The following is a 20,581-nucleotide window of genomic DNA, read 5'->3' as shown; positions in this document are numbered from 1 at the left end:
GGGAAGGGTAAGCTGTGACAAAGTGAGAGAGAGGCATGCACATATATACACTACCAAACGTAAGGTAGATAGCTAGTGGGAAGCAGCCGCGTGGCACACGGAGATCAGCTCGGTACTTGGTGACCGCCTCGAGGGGTGGGACAGGGAGGGTGGGAGGGAGGGAGACGCAAGAGGGAAGAGATATGCTAACATATGTATATGTATAACTGATTCACTTTGTTACAAAGCAGAAACTAATACACCATTGTAAAGCAATTATACTCCAATAAAGATGAAAAATAACACATTTAGAAAGCAGCTAACACCTATCCTTCTCAAACTCTTCCAAAATATAGCAGAGGGAGGAAGACGCCCAAACTCATTCTACAAGGCCACCATCACCTTGATACCACAACCAGACAAGGATGTCACAAAGACAGGAAACTACAGGCCAATATCACTGATGAACACAGATGCAAAAGTCCTCAACAAAATACTAGCAAACAGAATCCAACAGCACATTAAAAGGATCATACACCATGACCAAGTGGGGTTTATTCCAGGAATGCAAGGATTCTTCAATATACGCAAATGAACCAATGTGATACAGCATATTAACAGAATGAAGGAAGAAAACCATATGATCATCTCAATAGAGGCACAGAAAGCTTTCGACAAAATTCAACACCCATTTATGAAAAACACCCTGCAGAAAGTAGGCATAGAGGGAACTCTCCTCAACGTAATAAAGGCCATATATCACAAACCCACAGCCAACATCGTCCTCAATGGTGAAGAACTGAAACCATTTCCGCTAAGATCAGGAACAAGACAACTTTGCCCACTCTCACCACTCTTATTCAATACAGTTTTGGAAGTTTTCGCGACAGCAATCAGAGAAGAAAAGGAAATAAAAGGAATCCAAATCCGAAAAGGAAAAGTAGAGCTGTCACTTTCTGCAGATGACATGATACTATACATAGAGAACCCTAAAGATGCTACCAGAAAACTACTAGAGCTGATCAATGAATTTGGTGAAGTAGCAGGATACAAAATTAACGCACAGAAACCTCTGGCATTCCTATACACTAATGATGAAAACTCTGCCAGTGAAATCAAGGAAACACTCCCATTTACCATTGCAAGAAAAAGAATAAAATATCTAGGAATAAACCTACCTGAGGAGACGAAAGACCTGTAGGCAGAAAATTATAAGACACTGATGAAAGAAATTAAAGATGATACAAATAGATGGAGAGCTATACCATGTTCTTGGATTGGAAGAATCAACATTGTGAAAATGACTCTACTACCCAAAGCAATCTACAGCTTCAATGCAATCCCTATCAAACTACCACCGGCATTTTTCGCAGAACTAGAACAAAATATTTCACAATTTGTATGGAAACACAAAAGACCCCGAATAGCCAAAGCGGTCTTGAGAACGAAAAATGGAGCTGGAGGAATCAGGCTCCCTGACTTCACACTACACTACAAAGCTACAGTAATCACGACAGTATGGTACTGGCACAAAAACAGAAAGACAGATCAAAGGAACAGGATAGAAAGCCCAGACATAAACCCACGCACATATGGTCACCTTACTTTTAATAAAGGAGGCAGGAATGTACAGTGGAGAAAGGACAGCCTCTTCAGTAAGTGGTGCCGGGAAAACTGGACAGGTACATGTAAAAGTCTGAGATTAGATCACTCCCTAACACCATACACAAAAATGAGCGCAAAATGGATTAACGGCCTAAATGTAAGGCCAGAAACTATCAAACTCTTAGAGGAAAACATAGGCAGAACACTCTATGACATAAATCACAGCAAGATCCTTTTTGACCCACCTCCTAGAGAAATGGAAATAAAAACAATAATAAACAAATGGGACCGAATGAAACTTCAAAGCTTTTGCACAGCAAAGGAAACCATAAACAAGACCCAAAGACAACCCTCAGAATGGGAGAAAATATTTGCAAATGAAGCAACCGACAAAGGATTAACCTCCAAAACGTATGAGCAGCTCATGCAGCTCAATAACAAAAAAACAAACAACCCCATCCAAAAATGGGCAGAAGGCCTAAATAGACATTTCTCCAAAGAAGACATACAGACTGCCAACAAACACACCAAAGACTGCTCAACATCATTAATCATTAGAGAAATGCAAACCAAAACTACAATGAGATATCATCTCACACCAGTCAGAATGGCCATCATCAAAAAATCTAGAAACAATAAATGCTGGAGAGGGTGGGGAGAGAAGGGAACCCTCTTGCACTGCTGGTGGGAATGTAAATTGATACAGCCACCGTGGAGAACAGTATGGAGGTTCCTTTAAAAACTACAAACAGAACTACCCTATGACCCAGCAATGCCACTACTGGGCATATACCCTGAGAAAACCGTAATTCGAAAAGAGTCACGTACCGAAATGTTCACTGCAGCTCTACTTACAATAGCCCGCAGATGGAAACAACCTAAGTGTCCATCACCGGATGAATGGATAAAGAAGATGTGGCACATCTACACAATGGAATATTACTCAGGCATAAAAAGAAACGAAACTGAGCCATTTGTAATGACGTGGATAGACCTAGAGTCCGTCATACAGAGTGAACTAAGTCAGAAAGAGAGAGACAAATACCGTATGCTGACACATATATATGGAATTTAAGAAAAAAAAATGTCATGAAGAACCCAGGGGTAAGACGGGAGTAAAGACACAGACCTCCTAGAGAATGGACTTAGATATGGGGAGGGGGAAGGGTAAGCTGTGACAAAGTGAGAGAGAGGCATGCACATATATACACTACCAAACGTAAGGTAGATAGCTAGTGGGAAGCAGCCGCATGGCACACGGAGATCAGCTCGGTACTTGGTGACCGCCTCGAGGGGTGGGACAGGGAGGGTGGGAGGGAGGGAGACGCAAGAGGGAAGAGATATGCTAACATATGTATATGTATAACTGATTCACTTTGTTACAAAGCAGAAACTAACACACCATTGTAAAGCAATTATACTCCAATAAAGATGAAAAATAACACATTTAGAAAGCAGCTAACACCTATCCGTCTCAAACTCTTCCAAAATATAGCAGAGGGAGGAAGACGCCCAAACTCATTCTACGAGGCCACCACCACCTTGATACCACAACCAGACAAGGATGTCACAAAGAAAGGAAACTACAGGCCAATATCGCTGATGAACACAGATGCAAAAGTCCTCAACAACATACTAGCAAACAGAATCCAACAGCACATTAAAAGGATCATACACCATGACCAAGTGGGGTTTATTCCAGGAATGCAAGGATTCTTCAATATACGCAAATGAACCAATGTGATACAGCATATTAACAGAATGAAGGAAGAAAACCATATGATCATCTCAATAGAGGCACAGAAACCTTTCGACAAAATTCAACACCCATTTATGAAAAAAACCCTGCAGAAAGTAGGCATAGAGGGAACTCTCCTCAACGTAATAAAGGCCATATATGACAAACCGACAGCCAACATCGTCCTCAATGGTGAAGAACTGAAACCATTTCCGCTAAGATCAGGAACAAGACAACTTTGCCCACTCTCACCACTCTTATTCAACACAGTTTTGGAAGTTTTCGCGACAGCAATCAGAGAAGAAAAGGAAATAAAAGGAATCCAAATCCGAAAAGGAGAAGTAGAGCTGTCACTTTCTGCAGATGACATGATACTATACATAGAGAACCCTAAAGATGCTACCAGAAAACTACTAGAGCTGATCAATGAATTTGGTGAAGTAGCAGGATACAAAATTAACGCACAGAAACCTCTGGCATTCCTATACACTAATGATGAAAACTCTGACAGTGAAATCAAGGAAACACTCCCATTTACCATTGCAACAAAAAGAATAAAATATCTAGGAATAAACCTACCTGAGGAGACGAAAGACCTGTAGGCAGAAAATTATAAGACACTGATGAAAGAAATTAAAGATGATACAAATAGATGGAGAGCTATACCATGTTCTTGGATTGGAAGAATCAACATGGTGAAAATGACTCTACTACCCAAAGCAATCTACAGCTTCAATGCAATCCCTATCAAACTACCACCGGCATTTTTCGCAGAACTAGAACAAAATATTTCACAATTTGTATGGAAACACAAAAGACCCCGAATAGCCAAAGCGGTCTTGAGAACGAAAAACGGAGCTGGAGGAATCAGGCTCCCTGACTTCACACTACACTACAAAGCTACAGTAATCATGACAGTATGGTACTGGCACAAAAACAGAAAGACAGATCAAAGGAACAGGATAGAAAGCCCAGACATAAACCCACGCACATATGGTCACCTTACTTTTAATAAAGGAGGCAGGAATGTACAGTGGAGAAAGGACAGCCTCTTCAGTAAGTGGTGCCGGGAAAACTGGACAGGTACATGTAAAAGTCTGAGATTAGATCACTCCCTAACACCATACACAAAAATGAGCGCAAAATGGATTAACGGCCTAAATGTAAGGCCAGAAACTATCAAACTCTTAGAGGAAAACATAGGCAGAACACTCTATGACATAAATCACAGCAAGATCCTTTTTGACCCACCTCCTAGAGAAATGGAAATAAAAACAATAATAAACAAATGGGACCGAATGAAACTTCAAAGCTTTTGCACAGCAAAGGAAACCATAAACAAGACCCAAAGACAACCCTCAGAATGGGAGAAAATATTTGCAAATGAAGCAACCGACAAAGGATTAACCTCCAAAACGTATGAGCAGCTCATGCAGCTCAATAACAAAAAAACAAACAACCCCATCCAAAAATGGGCAGAAGGCCTAAATAGACATTTCTCCAAAGAAGACATACAGACTGCCAACAAACACACCAAAGACTGCTCAACATCATTAATCATTAGAGAAATGCAAACCAAAACTACAATGAGATATCATCTCACACCAGTCAGAATGGCCATCATCAAAAAATCTAGAAACAATAAATGCTGGAGAGGGTGGGGAGAGAAGGGAACCCTCTTGCACTGCTGGTGGGAATGTAAATTGATACAGCCACCGTGGAGAACAGTATGGAGGTTCCTTTAAAAACTACAAACAGAACTACCCTATGACCCAGCAATGCCACTACTGGGCATATACCCTGAGAAAACCGTAATTCGAAAAGAGTCACGTACCGAAATGTTCACTGCAGCTCTACTTACAATAGCCCGCAGATGGAAACAACCTAAGTGTCCATCACCGGATGAATGGATAAAGAAGATGTGGCACATCTACACAATGGAATATTACTCAGGCATAAAAAGAAACGAAACTGAGCCATTTGTAATGACGTGGATAGACCTAGAGTCCGTCATACAGAGTGAACTAAGTCAGAAAGAGAGAGACAAATACCGTATGCTGACACATATATATGGAATTTAAGAAAAAAAAAATGTCATGAAGAACCCAGGGGTAAGACGGGAGTAAAGACACAGACCTCCTAGAGAATGGACTTAGATATGGGGAGGGGGAAGGGTAAGCTGTGACAAAGTGAGAGAGAGGCATGCACATATATACACTACCAAACGTAAGGTAGATAGCTAGTGGGAAGCAGCCGCGTGGCACACGGAGATCAGCTCGGTACTTGGTGACCGCCTCGAGGGGTGGGACAGGGAGGGTGGGAGGGAGGGAGACGCAAGAGGGAAGAGATATGCTAACATATGTATATGTATAACTGATTCACTTTGTTACAAAGCAGAAACTAACACACCATTGTAAAGCAATTATACTCCAATAAAGATGAAAAATAACACATTTAGAAAGCAGCTAACACCTATCCCTCTCAAACTCTTCCAAAATATAGCAGAGGGAGGAAGACGCCCAAACTCATTCTACGAGGCCACCACCACCTTGATACCACAACCAGACAAGGATGTCACAAAGAAAGGAAACTACAGGCCAATATCGCTGATGAACACAGATGCAAAAGTCCTCAACAACATACTAGCAAACAGAATCCAACAGCACATTAAAAGGATCATACACCATGACCAAGTGGGGTTTATTCCAGGAATGCAAGGATTCTTCAATATACGCAAATGAACCAATGTGATACAGCATATTAACAGAATGAAGGAAGAAAACCATATGATCATCTCAATAGAGGCACAGAAAGCTTTCGACAAAATTCAACACCCATTTATGAAAAAAACCCTGCAGAAAGTAGGCATAGAGGGAACTCTCCTCAACGTAATAAAGGCCATATATGACAAACCCACAGCCAACATCGTCCTCAATGGTGAAGAACTGAAACCATTTCCGCTAAGATCAGGAACAAGACAACTTTGCCCACTCTCACCACTCTTATTCAACACAGTTTTGGAAGTTTTCGCGACAGCAATCAGAGAAGAAAAGGAAATAAAAGGAATCCAAATCCGAAAAGGAGAAGTAGAGCTGTCACTTTCTGCAGATGACATGATACTATACATAGAGAACCCTAAAGATGCTACCAGAAAACTACTAGAGCTGATCAATGAATTTGGTGAAGTAGCAGGATACAAAATTAACGCACAAAAACCTCTGGCATTCCTATACACTAATGATGAAAACTCTGCCAGTGAAATCAAGGAAACACTCCCATTTACCATTGCAACAAAAAGAATAAAATATCTAGGAATAAACCTACCTGAGGAGACGAAAGACCTGTAGGCAGAAAATTATACGACACTGATGAAAGAAATTAAAGATGATACAAATAGATGGAGAGCTATACCATGTTCTTGGATTGGAAGAATCAACATGGTGAAAATGACTCTACTACCCAAAGCAATCTACAGCTTCAATGCAATCCCTATCAAACTACCACCGGCATTTTTCGCAGAACTAGAACAAAATATTTCACAATTTGTATGGAAACACAAAAGACCCCGAATAGCCAAAGCGGTCTTGAGAACGAAAAACGGAGCTGGAGGAATCAGGCTCCCTGACTTCACACTACACTACAAAGCTACAGTAATCACGACAGTATGGTACTGGCACAAAAACAGAAAGACAGATCAAAGGAACAGCATAGAAAGCCCAGACATAAACCCACGCACATATGGTCACCTTACTTTTAATTAAGGAGGCAGGAATGTACAGTGGAGAAAGGACAGCCTCTTCAGTAAGTGGTGCCGGGAAAACTGGACAGGTACATGTAAAAGTCTGAGATTAGATCACTCCCTAACACCATACACAAAAATGAGCGCAAAATGGATTAACGGCCTAAATGTAAGGCCAGAAACTATCAAACTCTTAGAGGAAAACATAGGCAGAACACTCTATGACATAAATCACAGCAAGATCCTTTTTGACCCACCTCCTAGAGAAATGGAAATAAAAACAATAATAAACAAATGGGACCGAATGAAACTTCAAAGCTTTTGCACAGCAAAGGAAACCATAAACAAGACCCAAAGACAACCCTCAGAATGGGAGAAAATATTTGCAAATGAAGCAACCGACAAAGGATTAACCTCCAAAACGTATGAGCAGCTCATGCAGCTCAATAACAAAAAAACAAACAACCCCATCCAAAAATGGGCAGAAGGCCTAAATAGACATTTCTCCAAAGAAGACATACAGACTGCCAACAAACACACCAAAGACTGCTCAACATCATTAATCATTAGAGAAATGCAAACCAAAACTACAATGAGATATCATCTCACACCAGTCAGAATGGCCATCATCAAAAAATCTAGAAACAATAAATGCTGGAGAGGGTGGGGAGAGAAGGGAACCCTCTTGCACTGCTGGTGGGAATGTAAATTGATACAGCCACCGTGGAGAACAGTATGGAGGTTCCTTTAAAAACTACAAACAGAACTACCCTATGACCCAGCAATGCCACTACTGGGCATATACCCTGAGAAAACCGTAATTCGAAAAGAGTCACGTACCGAAATGTTCACTGCAGCTCTACTTACAATAGCCCGCAGATGGAAACAACCTAAGTGTCCATCACCGGATGAATGGATAAAGAAGATGTGGCACATCTACACAATGGAATATTACTCAGGCATAAAAAGAAACGAAACTGAGCCATTTGTAATGACGTGGATAGACCTAGAGTCCGTCATACAGAGTGAACTAAGTCAGAAAGAGAGAGACAAATACCGTATGCTGACACATATATATGGAATTTAAGAAAAAAAAAATGTCATGAAGAACCCAGGGGTAAGACGGGAGTAAAGACACAGACCTCCTAGAGAATGGACTTAGATATGGGGAGGGGGAAGGGTAAGCTGTGACAAAGTGAGAGAGAGGCATGCACATATATACACTACCAAACGTAAGGTAGATAGCTAGTGGGAAGCAGCCGCATGGCACAGGGAGATCAGCTCGGTACTTGGTGACCGCCTCGAGGGGTGGGACAGGGAGGGTGGGAGGGAGGGAGACGCAAGAGGGAAGAGATATGCTAACATATGTATATGTATAACTGATTCACTTTGTTACAAAGCAGAAACTAACACACCATTGTAAAGCAATTATACTCCAATAAAGATGAAAAATAACACATTTAGAAAGCAGCTAACACCTATCCTTCTCAAACTCTTCGAAAATATAGCAGAGGGAGGAAGACGCCCAAACTCATTCTACAAGGCCACCATCACCTTGATACCACAACCAGACAAGGATGTCACAAAGAAAGGAAACTACAGGCCAATATCACTGATGAACACAGATGCAAAAGTCCTCAACAAAATACTAGCAAACAGAATCCAACAGCACATTAAAAGGATCATACACCATGACCAAGTGGGGTTTATTCCAGGAATGCAAGGATTCTTCAATATACGCAAATCAACCAATGTGATACACCATATTAACAGAATGAAGGAAGAAAACCATATGATCATCTCAATAGAGGCACAGAAACCTTTCGACAAAATTCAACACCCATTTATGAAAAAAACCCTGCAGAAAGTAGGCATAGAGGGAACTCTCCTCAACGTAATAAAGGCCATATATGACAAACCCACAGCCAACATCGTCCTCAATGGTGAAGAACTGAAACCATTTCCGCTAAGATCAGGAACAAGACAACTTTGCCCACTCTCACCACTCTTATTCAACACAGTTTTGGAAGTTTTCGCCACAGCAATCAGAGAAGAAAAGGAAATAAAAGGAATCCAAATCGGAAAAGGAGAAGTAGAGCTGTCACTTTCTGCAGATGACATGATACTATACATAGAGAACCCTAAAGATGCTACCAGAAAACTACTAGAGCTGATCAATGAATTTGGTGAAGTAGCAGGATACAAAATTAACGCACAGAAACCTCTGGCATTCCTATACACTAATGATGAAAACTCTGACAGTGAAATCAAGGAAACACTCCCATTTACCATTGCAACAAAAAGAATAAAATATCTAAGAATAAACCTACCTGAGGAGACGAAAGACCTGTAGGCAGAAAATTATAAGACACTGATGAAAGAAATTAAAGATGATACAAATAGATGGAGAGCTATACCATGTTCTTGGATTGGAAGAATCAACATTGTGAAAATGACTCTACTACCCAAAGCAATCTACAGCTTCAATGCAATCCCTATCAAACTACCACCGGCATTTTTCGCAGAACTAGAACAAAATATTTCACAATTTGTATGGAAACACAAAAGACCCCGAATAGCCAAAGCGGTCTTGAGAACGAAAAACGGAGCTGGAGGAATCAGGCTCCCTGACTTCACACTACACTACAAAGCTACAGTAATCACGACAGTATGGTACTGGCACAAAAACAGAAAGGCAGATCAAAGGAACAGGATAGAAAGCCCAGACATAAACCCACGCACATATGGTCACCTTACTTTTAATAAAGGAGGCAGGAATGTACAGTGGAGAAAGGACAGCCTCTTCAGTAAGTGGTGCCGGGAAAACTGGACAGGTACATGTAAAAGTCTGAGATTAGATCACTCCCTAACACCATACACAAAAATGAGCGCAAAATGGATTACAGGCCTAAATGTAAGGCCAGAAACTATCAAACTCTTAGAGGAAAACATAGGCAGAACACTCTATGACATAAATCACAGCAAGATCCTTTTTGACCCACCTCCTAGAGAAATGGAAATAAAAACAATAACAAACAAATGGGACCGAATGAAACTTCAAAGCTTTTGCACAGCAAAGGAAACCATAAACAAGACCCAAAGACAACCCTCAGAATGGGAGAAAATATTTGCAAATGAAGCAACCGACAAAGGATTAACCTCCAAAACGTATGAGCAGCTCATGCAGCTCAATAACAAAAAACCAAACAACCCAATCCAAAAATGGGCAGAAGGCCTAAATAGACATTTCTCCAAAGAAGACATACAGACTGCCAACAAACACACCAAAGACTGCTCAACATCATTAATCATTAGAGAAATGCAAACCAAAACTACAATGAGATATCATCTCACACCAGTCAGAATGGCCATCATCAAAAAATCTAGAACAATAAATGCTGGAGAGGGTGGGGAGAGAAGGGAACCCTCTTGCACTGCTGGTGGGAATGTAAATTGATACAGCCACCGTGGAGAACAGTATGGAGGTTCCTTTAAAAACTACAAACAGAACTACCCTATGACCCAGCAATGCCACTACTGGGCATATACCCTGAGAAAACCGTAATTCGAAAAGAGTCACGTACCGAAATGTTCACTGCAGCTCTACTTACAATAGCCCGCAGATGGAAACAACCTAAGTGTCCATCACCGGATGAATGGATAAAGAAGATGTGGCACATCTACACAATGGAATATTACTCAGGCATAAAAAGAAACGAAACTGAGCCGTTTGTAATGACGTGGATAGACCTAGAGTCCGTCATACAGAGTGAACTAAGTCAGAAAGAGAGAGACAAATACCGTATGCTGACACATATATATGGAATTTAAGAAAAAAAAAATGTCATGAAGAACCCAGGGGTAAGACGGGAGTAAAGACACAGACCTCCTAGAGAATGGACTTAGATATGGGGAGGGGGAAGGGTAAGCTGTGACAAAGTGAGAGAGAGGCATGCACATATATACACTACCAAACGTAAGGTAGATAGCTAGTGGGAAGCAGCCTCATGGCACAGGGAGATCAGCTCGGTACTTGGTGACCGCCTCGAGGGGTGGGACAGAGAGGGTGGGAGGGAGGGAGACTCAAGAGGGAAGAGATATGCTAACATATGTATATGTATAACTGATTCACTTTGTTACAAAGCAGAAACTAACACACCATTGTAAAGCAATTATACTCCAATAAAGATGAAAAATAACACATTTAGAAAGCAGCTAACACCTATCCTTCTCAAACTCTTCTAAAATATAGCAGAGGGAGGAAGACGCCCAAACTCATTCTACGAGGCCGCCATCACCTTGATGCCACAACCAGACAAGGATGTCACAAGGAAAGGAAACTACAGGCCAATATCACTGATGAACACAGATGCAAAAGTCCTCAACAAAATACTAGCAAACAGAATCCAACAGCACATTAAAAGGATCATACACCATGACCAAGTGGGGTTTATTCCAGGAATGCAAGGATTCTTCAATATACACAAATCAACCAATGTGATACACCATATTAACAGAATGAAGGAAGAAAACCATATGATCATCTCAATAGAGGCACAGAAACCTTTCGACAAAATTCAACACCCATTTATGAAAAAAACCCTGCAGAAAGTAGGCATAGAGGCAACTCTCCTCAACGTAATAAAGGCCATATATGACAAACCCACAGCCAACATCGTCCTCAATGGTGAAGAACTGAAAGCATTTCCGCTAAGATCAGGAACAAGACAACTTTGCCCACTCTCACCACTCTTATTCAACACAGTTTTGGAAGTTTTCGCCACAGCAATCAGAGAAGAAAAGGAAATAAAAGGAATCCAAATCGGAAAAGGAGAAGTAGAGCTGTCACTTTCTGCAGATGACATGATACTATACATAGAGAACACTGAAGATGCTACCAGAAAACTACTAGAGCTGATCAATGAATTTGGTGAACTGGCAGGATACAAAATTAACGCACAGAAACCTCTGGCATTCCTATACACTAATGATGAAAACTCTGACAGTGAAATCAAGGAAACACTCCCATTTACCATTGCAACAAAAAGAATAAAATATCTAAGAATAAACCTATCTGAGGAGACGAAAGACCTGTAGGCAGAAAATTATAAGACACTGATGAAAGAAATTAAAGATGATACAAATAGATGGAGAGCTATACCATGTTCTTGGATTGGAAGAATCAACATTGTGAAAATGACTCTACTACCCAAAGCAATCTACAGCTTCAAGGCAATCCCTATCAAACTACCACCGGCATTTTTCGCAGAACTAGAACAAAATATTTCACAATTTGTATGGAAACACAAAAGACCCCGAATAGCCAAAGCGGTCTTGAGAATGAAAAACGGAGCTGGAGGAATCAGGCTCCCTGACTTCACACTACACTACAAAGCTACAGTAATCACGACAGTATGGTACTGGCACAAAAACAGAAAGGCAGATCAAAGGAACAGGATAGAAAGCCCAGACATAAACCCACGCACATATGGTCACCTTACTTTTAATAAAGGAGGCAGGAATGTACAGTGGAGAAAGGACAGCCTCTTCAGTAAGTGGTGCCGGGAAAACTGGACAGGTACATGTGAAAGTCTGAGATTAGATCACTCCCTAACACCATACACATAAATGAGCGCAAAATGGATTACAGGCCTAAATGTAAGGCCAGAAACTATCAAACTCTTAGAGGAAAACATAGGCAGAACACTCTATGACATAAATCACAGCAAGATCCTTTTTGACCCACCTCCTAGAGAAATGGAAATAAAAACAATAACAAACAAATGGGACCGAATGAAACTTCAAAGCTTTTGCACAGCAAAGGAAACCATAAACAAGACCCAAAGACAACCCTCAGAATGGGAGAAAATATTTGCAAATGAAGCAACCGACAAAGGATTAACCTCCAAAACGTATGAGCAGCTCATGCAGCTCAATAACAAAAAACCAAACAACCCAATCCAAAAATGGGCAGAAGGCCTAAATAGACATTTCTCCAAAGAAGACATACAGACTGCCAACAAACACACCAAAGACTGCTCAACATCATTAATCATTAGAGAAATGCAAACCAAAACTACAATGAGATATCATCTCACACCAGTCAGAATGGCCATCATCAAAAAATCTAGAAACAATAAATGCTGGAGAGGGTGGGGAGAGAAGGGAACCCTCTTGCACTGCTGGTGGGAATGTAAATTGATACAGCCACCGTGGAGAACAGTATGGAGGTTCCTTTAAAAACTACAAACAGAACTACCCTATGACCCAGCAATGCCACTACTGGGCATATACCCTGAGAAAACCGTAATTCGAAAAGAGTCACGTACCGAAATGTTCACTGCAGCTCTACTTACAATAGCCCGCAGATGGAAACAACCTAAGTGTCCATCACCGGATGAATGGATAAAGAAGATGTGGCACATCTACACAATGGAATATTACTCAGGCATAAAAAGAAACGAAACTGAGCCGTTTGTAATGACGTGGATAGACCTAGAGTCCGTCATACAGAGTGAACTAAGTCAGAAAGAGAGAGACAAATACCGTATGCTGACACATATATATGGAATTTAAGAAAAAAAAAATGTCATGAAGAACCCAGGGGTAAGACGGGAGTAAAGACACAGACCTCCTAGAGAATGGACTTAGATATGGGGAGGGGGAAGGGTAAGCGGTGACAAAGTGAGAGAGAGGCATGCACATATATACACTACCAAACGTAAGGTAGATAGCTAGTGGGAAGCAGCCGCATGGCACAGGGAGATCAGCTCGGTACTTGGTGACCGCCTCGAGGGGTGGGACAGAGAGGGTGGGAGGGAGGGAGACTCAAGAGGGAAGAGATATGCTAACATATGTATATGTATAACTGATTCACTTTGTTACAAAGCAGAAACTAACACATCATTGTTAAGCAATTACACGCCAATAAAGATGTAAAAAAAATGCCATATTAAAAAAAAGATTGGTGGGAGTGGCCAACCTTGTCTTGTTCTTGATCTTAGTGCAAATGGTTTCATTTTTTCACCATTGTGGACGATACTGGCTGTGGGTTTGTCATTTATGTCCTTTTTTATGTTGAAGAAAGTTCCCCCTATGCCTACTTCTGCAGGGCTTTTATCATAAATGGGTGTTGAATTTTGTCCAAAGCTTTCTCTGCATGTTTTGAGATAATCATATGGCAAGCTTGATTTTTAAAACAGCCTTCTTACGTAGTTAAGAATCCTCTGTAGACTGGTTTCTAAATCTGATCTAAGGAGACAGGACATGTACCTGAAATTTCCAAATCAGCCAGCTGCAATCTTCTGACTAATCCAGAAGAAGATGGATCCATGTTCAGTCATAGTCTTTCATCAGGTCCTCTGCTCTCCCTTACCCACTGCTGCCGCTTAAATACTGCTGACCCCTTTCACTGTTGGCTCTAAAGAACTGAGTGCCTACATTCTTCCAATAGCCACAAATTAAGGTTGTTTCTTTCATGTCAGCAAAGTGGCTCTAGGTGGGGAGGGGGGGAGGTGAAAGGGCTGGAGGGTTGTGAAAGTTCAGTGGGACCTTGCTACAGCTTGTGTTTCTTTCTCTTCCACAAAGGCTGCTCTTGCCCCTTGCCGTCACCGCAGCACTGGCTCCGGGAGCCTGGGCCATTTCAGCGCACCCACACAGAAGCAGGCAGGCCTGCGCTTCCCCTCCATGTCAGCCGCCCACTTACACCTCCATGTTGGAGCGGTACAAGCGCCTTGACCTCAGATATGCCCTGATCGACCCGAAGGACACCCAGGACCTCTCCTTGAGTCTGAAGCACAGCCTCGACGTGGTCTTTCTGTTTTACGTCTTGGTTCCTAATGGAAACATGTGAAGCTGCTTTCTGGCTTATAATCTTTAAATCAAAACCAAAACCAAACAAAAACAGCTGCCAGTCTTCATCCTCACAGCTTTAAGGAGACAGATGGCCAGGCACCGCTGGCTCTCCAGCCCCTTGAGCCCAGCTCCCCGCAGCTGAATGCGCCCAAGCAAGCACTGTGTGGCCCAGAAAAGGCACCCAGCGCGTCACTGCAGGCTCCAGAAGCTGTGAGAAGGCCCCACCGGCCTCCGCCACATGAACCCTTTCAGACACTCACAGGGACTCCCCTGCTCCCCGTCTGCCAGTGGTCTGCCTGAAATAAGTGACTAATTCCCACCAGGCTCAGCAGGGAGGCCTCCTCGAGCTGCTCTCCCATGGTGCCTGGAAACCGCGCGGCTACACTGCCCACAAATGGACACTGCTTAAGGTCAGTCACAGCAGCTCATAACCTGCACACTTAAAAATTACTCTCCTAGGCCTAAAACCATGGACCCCCCAAGAAGGCCCTCATCAGTCAAAACATTTTGTAGTTTTGAGAAACATGACCATTTGGGCAAAGTTCTGGAAAGTTCTGGAGGCTTTTGCTTGCTGGATTGCTCCCCGACTCTGACCCTGACTTAGTGAGATGCTGAAGAGGTGCTTCATCCCCGTGTCTCAGCTTCTAAAACGGGCGTGCTGCCTGGATTCTGAAGGACCTTGGGGCTACTTCATAAAAGCTTCCAGAAATCCTTGGAGATTCAAATGAGATTAGTGTGCCATGCCTCTCCAGCCTGCGGGAACACAGCAGCTCCCTAATTCAATCCCAGGCTAGAGTACATCTCCCTGCTGGCTGGGCACTGGTGGGGGGGATTGGCAGACACAAGAACAAGCAACAGAAAGGCCTCGCCTCTCCGGCTTGGTCTGGGTTTCCTCCCCTGGGGCCCTGGGAAGATACATTCCCCTCGCCAGGCTGCTGGGAGATGGAAGGAGACGTCTTCCCTGCAGCCTGGCTGGGTGTGGACAGCCCTACTGCCAACAGAAAACAATCCCTCACGCACCAGAACCAGCAGCGCAAACATACAGCTCCCTGTGCACAGGCCGGTTAACTCCTGCCATCCCAGGGTAATTCTTTCTATTCTCAGCTGTATCCCAGTGTGGAAGAAAAATCATGATCCCCCTACTCAGATGATGGTTTATCCTGCTATCTTGACCACCAGAACAAAGTACCCCCCAAATACCTGCAGGGCTAAGTATTTGGAGAAGGGGGGGCTGATGGCTCCCAGCTGATGTGTGACAAGACCTGTACCCTGAAGCGGCTGAACCCCTTGGGCGGCATCGCCTTCCCAGGTCTTGCGCAAGCCCAGAGGCCATGTGACTGGTTTGTTCCAGTGAGCACATCCTGCCCCAGTCCAGGTCAGCAGGTCAGGGGGTCACGGAGAAGCTCAGCCCCGCTGGGTCTCTCGGCAGAGTAGCTAGTTTCACACTGCTCTATACTGGATCAGTTCACTATCTAGATGGTATCTGTCCCATCCTCCTTGCCGCATCTGTGCTGGTAACTCTAGGTTATCTTGATGACCAGACTAAGTGAGTGATTTGCCCCATAGAGACAGGTATACAGTCAAGACTGCAGGCACCATCCTTCCCAGCACCCAGCATTCATAAGATGGTAGTGATGGAAAAGGGCCTCTGGTCTTGATTAAGGTTTTTGTTTCCCAGGTGAGGGGAACTGAAGCTTAAGAAAAGACCCAAGGCAAGCTCTGGATGGTGTACCTGGGTAGGGACAGAACTGCCAAGAGATCGAATTGTAGAGATTCCTCCACAATTATCTGGGTGACACCTGTCACGTCACAAACTTGCAGATGCCTCAGTATTCTCACCTGTGAAGTGGAAGAGTCAGACTTCCAGTACCCAAAATCCACATGCATCCTCAAAGTTAAAAAATCAGAAAATATTATCTAATTGCAGACAAGTCCAGATACCTAGGTTAGGATCAAAAGAAGCCTTCTTAAGTTCTTGCTGTGGACAAACACATTAAAACCCACAAACTATCACTGATCAACAACAAAAATAGAAAAACCTCATCAATGATTTCCTAGAGCAAAGAATTAAATTTGACTTCCCAGTCATGCAAATCAAAACAAGGACAGCATTTCAAACGCACCAGACTGGCAGAAATTAAAGTCCGATAATGTCTGGTGTTGGTAAATATGAGAGACAAAAACCTTCAAGGCCACTGGAAATATATGTTGGTAAAACCTCATTGGACAGCACTGTCAGTATCTAGAAAAATGGAAGGTGCACACACCTTAGGACCCAGCAACTTACTGACTTCCGCTGCTTCTGCCCTAGAGAGACTCTTGCAAGTGTCTGACAGAGACAAGGATACTGCAGCGCTGAGAACAGTGAAAAAGCAAAACTAACTGTCCCTCAGGAAATAAATACACCGTGCATTTAAGATGAATGAACTGGACCTGCTATGTATTAACGTAAATCAATCTCACAGACACAAGTGGAAAAAGGACACATGCAGTATAATTAAAGTATGTTCATTTCAATAACATTATTCACAAATTGATACAAAGTATTAAAAGAACAAGGAGAAAAAAAACCCAACCAGGCAGGAGAATCATAAAGAGAAGAGCAGTTAGGAGTTACAAGGTCCCTCAGACACCAGTAACAGATTTGCAGAGTGAAGAAGCTGGAAGCTGCTGCCTGCCCACGGGGGCCATGACCAGCAGGGAAGGCACTGACTCTAAGACCACACACACACACACACACACACACACACACACACACACACACACACTCACCTAAGAAGCTGTGGGTGCTGCAGAAAGCAGGTGGGGATGAGGCCTGTGCTTTAAAACGGGACTGAAGTCTAAATGTTTAATGGTGTTTGATCCCTAGATCCCCCTCCTACCTAAACTAGGTTGGGATGTGAACATACCAGGCATGGAGGAACTCGGGAGTCATCTCCCAGGCACCCTTGCTTAGGCAGCTCTGGAGTGTGCGCTGAGCGTGAACCAAGAAAGATGAAGACACGGAACGAGGGGTGGAATGCCAACAGCCTCCCAAAACCCAGTGAGTCCAACACACACCTGCGTGTGCTTCAACTAGATTCGTCAATTTACCGTCAATCCTGACCACCTCTACAGGTGAGGCTGAACCATATCCAAGTGCCTGACTGCAATCCTCCTTGATGTACAAAAACTACCATTTCATATAGTTCAGCCTCACGTATTTCCAATGCTTTCCTTATGCTAAACTGCCCAAAACAGGCGGCAGACACTGTGGGTCCTCACCCTCATACGTTTCAGTTCTTCTCTCCCGAGCACAGGGATATTCAATACAACCCCAACTCATCACCACATTTAAGAAAACCACCCAAGAGACAACCCAAGGCTCACCTGAAAGCACTCTTCCTTCACTTCCCAATCCAGCTGCCAATGGTAAAACAAGGTATCTTAGCCCTAAAACGTATACCACATCCTACTCCAACTCCCAGGGCCGGCAGCTGGGGAAAGAAAGAGCCCATCTACAAGGAGGGCCGCAGCCCAGGCTGCTGAATCGGCAGCACACAGGAAGGTGCTTCCTGGGGCTAAAGGGCTTCCACGCTCACTGCCTGGCCAGTTCAGAAACAGGCTGTCCAGACCCAGCAGCAGGGGAGCTCAAGTGGAGTCAGGGCTGTGTCTGGCCCAAGTCGCCTTCCCCTGGGCCTGGGAAGCCCCCAGATAAGGGATCAGCACCCTTCCACTTGGCTGCACCCCAGCTCTGGGACAAAAATGCCCCCAAAGGTTTGAGTGAATCCATTCTCCAGGGTGCCTTCAACTCGTTGGGAAAGCCACACAGGTTGGGGGCAGCACAGCCCCTTTCTCTACGAAGCTCAAAGGCGCTAAGTCACCATCCCCAGTGCCAACAGAAAACAATCCTCCAGCAAGTTAAGGATGTTATGAAAGAAAAGGAAAGTAGCCTTTACCAAAGCAGACGCCCTGCTAAGGCTCTTCCTCATATCACCCTGCATCTATAGATTCAATTAGATGAACGCACCTCAGCTGCATCCGCCTCTAGTGAGGCACCTGAGGGTCGGTTTTTCCAAAGGTAACCAAAGATTCTAGGCCTCCCTTTGAACCCCTCCTCCCCCCACTGGGTACGATTCTCTCCTGGGTCAGGGGGAGGGAATGTGGAGCCTGAGCTACTGTCCTTCTCCCCGTGCCAGCCTACTGGCTTCCTCAGTGCCAGGGGAAGGGGATGACCGAGGCCCACGAAGAAGACAAATCCAATTCACATCTACCTGGACAGCCGGCGGATCCCCAAACTCGGTCACCCCACAACGCTCCCTCTCCGAGGCCTCCACGGTCATCAGCTGAGGGACAGGCGATGCCCCCGGGGCTCTGCCCTGCCTTCGCCTCTCCCGCAGCACCCTGGGCCCAGACCGGCTCCCTTCCTTAGCAATCCAGGGGTGGGCCCGGCCTCTCCCTCCCCCGACACTCCCGGGGCTGGCACCCCGGGTCCTACAGCCTCCTGTCCCCCCCCTCTGCTTAGTTTCTCCTCCCATCTGTGGATTTAACTCTTCCTGTGGGTCCCACCTTCCTCCACCCAGTTCCAGGTTCCTGTTTCCCAATTTCTGTCCTCTGGGGGTCCCCGGACTTGGGTGTGATTGTGTGCAAGAAACTGCCCGGGCAAACCTTTTAGAAAAAGAATACACCTAAAACTGATGCAGGTAAATATTATCATCCCAGCAATTTGCCGAGGAAACTGAGGCCCATTAGCTCAAAAGGGGCTGAGGAGCCGAGCTGCCGCCGAAGTCAGCGGGGCCCGGGCCAAGCTCTTCCTCACAGGCTCCTCCCTCGGATCCCACCGCCCGGCCCTCCCCGGCCCTGAAGACGGCGGACCGTGGGGTCTGGTTGACCCGGCCTGGGGTCAGAACACGACTCGGGGACTGGGGGCTAGGAGGGGGGAACACGAGCCTCCCAGCCGGAGTGGGAATGGGGGAGGAGCACCGGCTACCCGCGCTGGGATTGAGTTTTGCTTTTCTCACCAAAACGACATCCGGGAGGACGCCGTGCCGCCCCGGCTCGCCCGGCTACGACTGCCCGAGGGTCCCCCTTTCCGCCGGCCAGGGACGCCGGTCTCCCCATCCCCCCGACCCGCCCGCACGCACTCACTCACTCACCGCGCTCCGCTGCCGCCGCAGAGGGCCTGGGCCTGCAGCCTGAGACCGCCCTGGCCGGCGCTGGTGATGGTGCCGGTGCCTGAGCAGCAGCTGTAGCTCCTCAGGGTCGCCCCCGTGCTAAGTAGAGCGCCCGGCCCCGCCCCGCGCTCGACTGACTCCTCACGTGACCGCCGGCGCCCCGCCCCGCCCCGCGCCCGGCTGACTCACCACGTGACCGCCGGCGCCCCGCCGCCGCGCCCGCCCGGCTCCCGGGCCTCCAGCCGCCTGGGAAAAGGGGTTCTGAGCGCCGCCGGCTTCCACCCTGCGCGCTGGGACCCGTGCGGAGCGGAAGGGGGCTGGAGGCGGCCCTCGGGGCCTCACCCTGCCTGGAGAGATTCCCCGGGGCCCACCCGGCCGAGACGCAGCGCATCAAAGCCAAAGCCTGGATTCCTACTTGAGGGAGGGGACAGCTGTTTCTTATTTCGTTGATCCAGAAACAACTGCCAGAGATGGGGGTATCGAGACAGCAGGCTTCCCAGAAAAGCCTTAAAA

The 20,581-nt window shown here is 45.1% G+C and overlaps 1 protein-coding gene across 3 annotated transcripts in view; it reads right to left on the bottom strand.

Annotated features, from left to right (window-relative positions):
* The window catches only part of CTSB (cathepsin B), an 89,223-nt gene extending 69,048 nt beyond the window's left edge, over positions 1-20,175 (bottom strand). For all 3 annotated transcript variants that reach the window (XM_022594908.2, XM_022594911.2, XM_022594909.3), the window contains exon 1: positions 20,051-20,175. The gene's annotated coding sequence lies outside the window, so the exon portion shown is untranslated. The remainder of the gene's footprint in view (positions 1-20,050) is intronic.
* Between the last annotated feature and the right edge of the window lie 406 nt (positions 20,176-20,581).

The sequence above is a fragment of the Delphinapterus leucas genome, chromosome 6 (assembly GCF_059928025.1).
Source record: "Delphinapterus leucas isolate spDelLeu-1000000601 "Yukka" chromosome 6, BTC_Dleu_Yukka2, whole genome shotgun sequence".
NCBI lineage: Eukaryota > Metazoa > Chordata > Mammalia > Artiodactyla > Monodontidae > Delphinapterus > Delphinapterus leucas.
The sequence above is the reverse complement of the archived record's forward strand: the minus strand, read 5'-3'. Positions and strand labels throughout refer to the sequence as shown.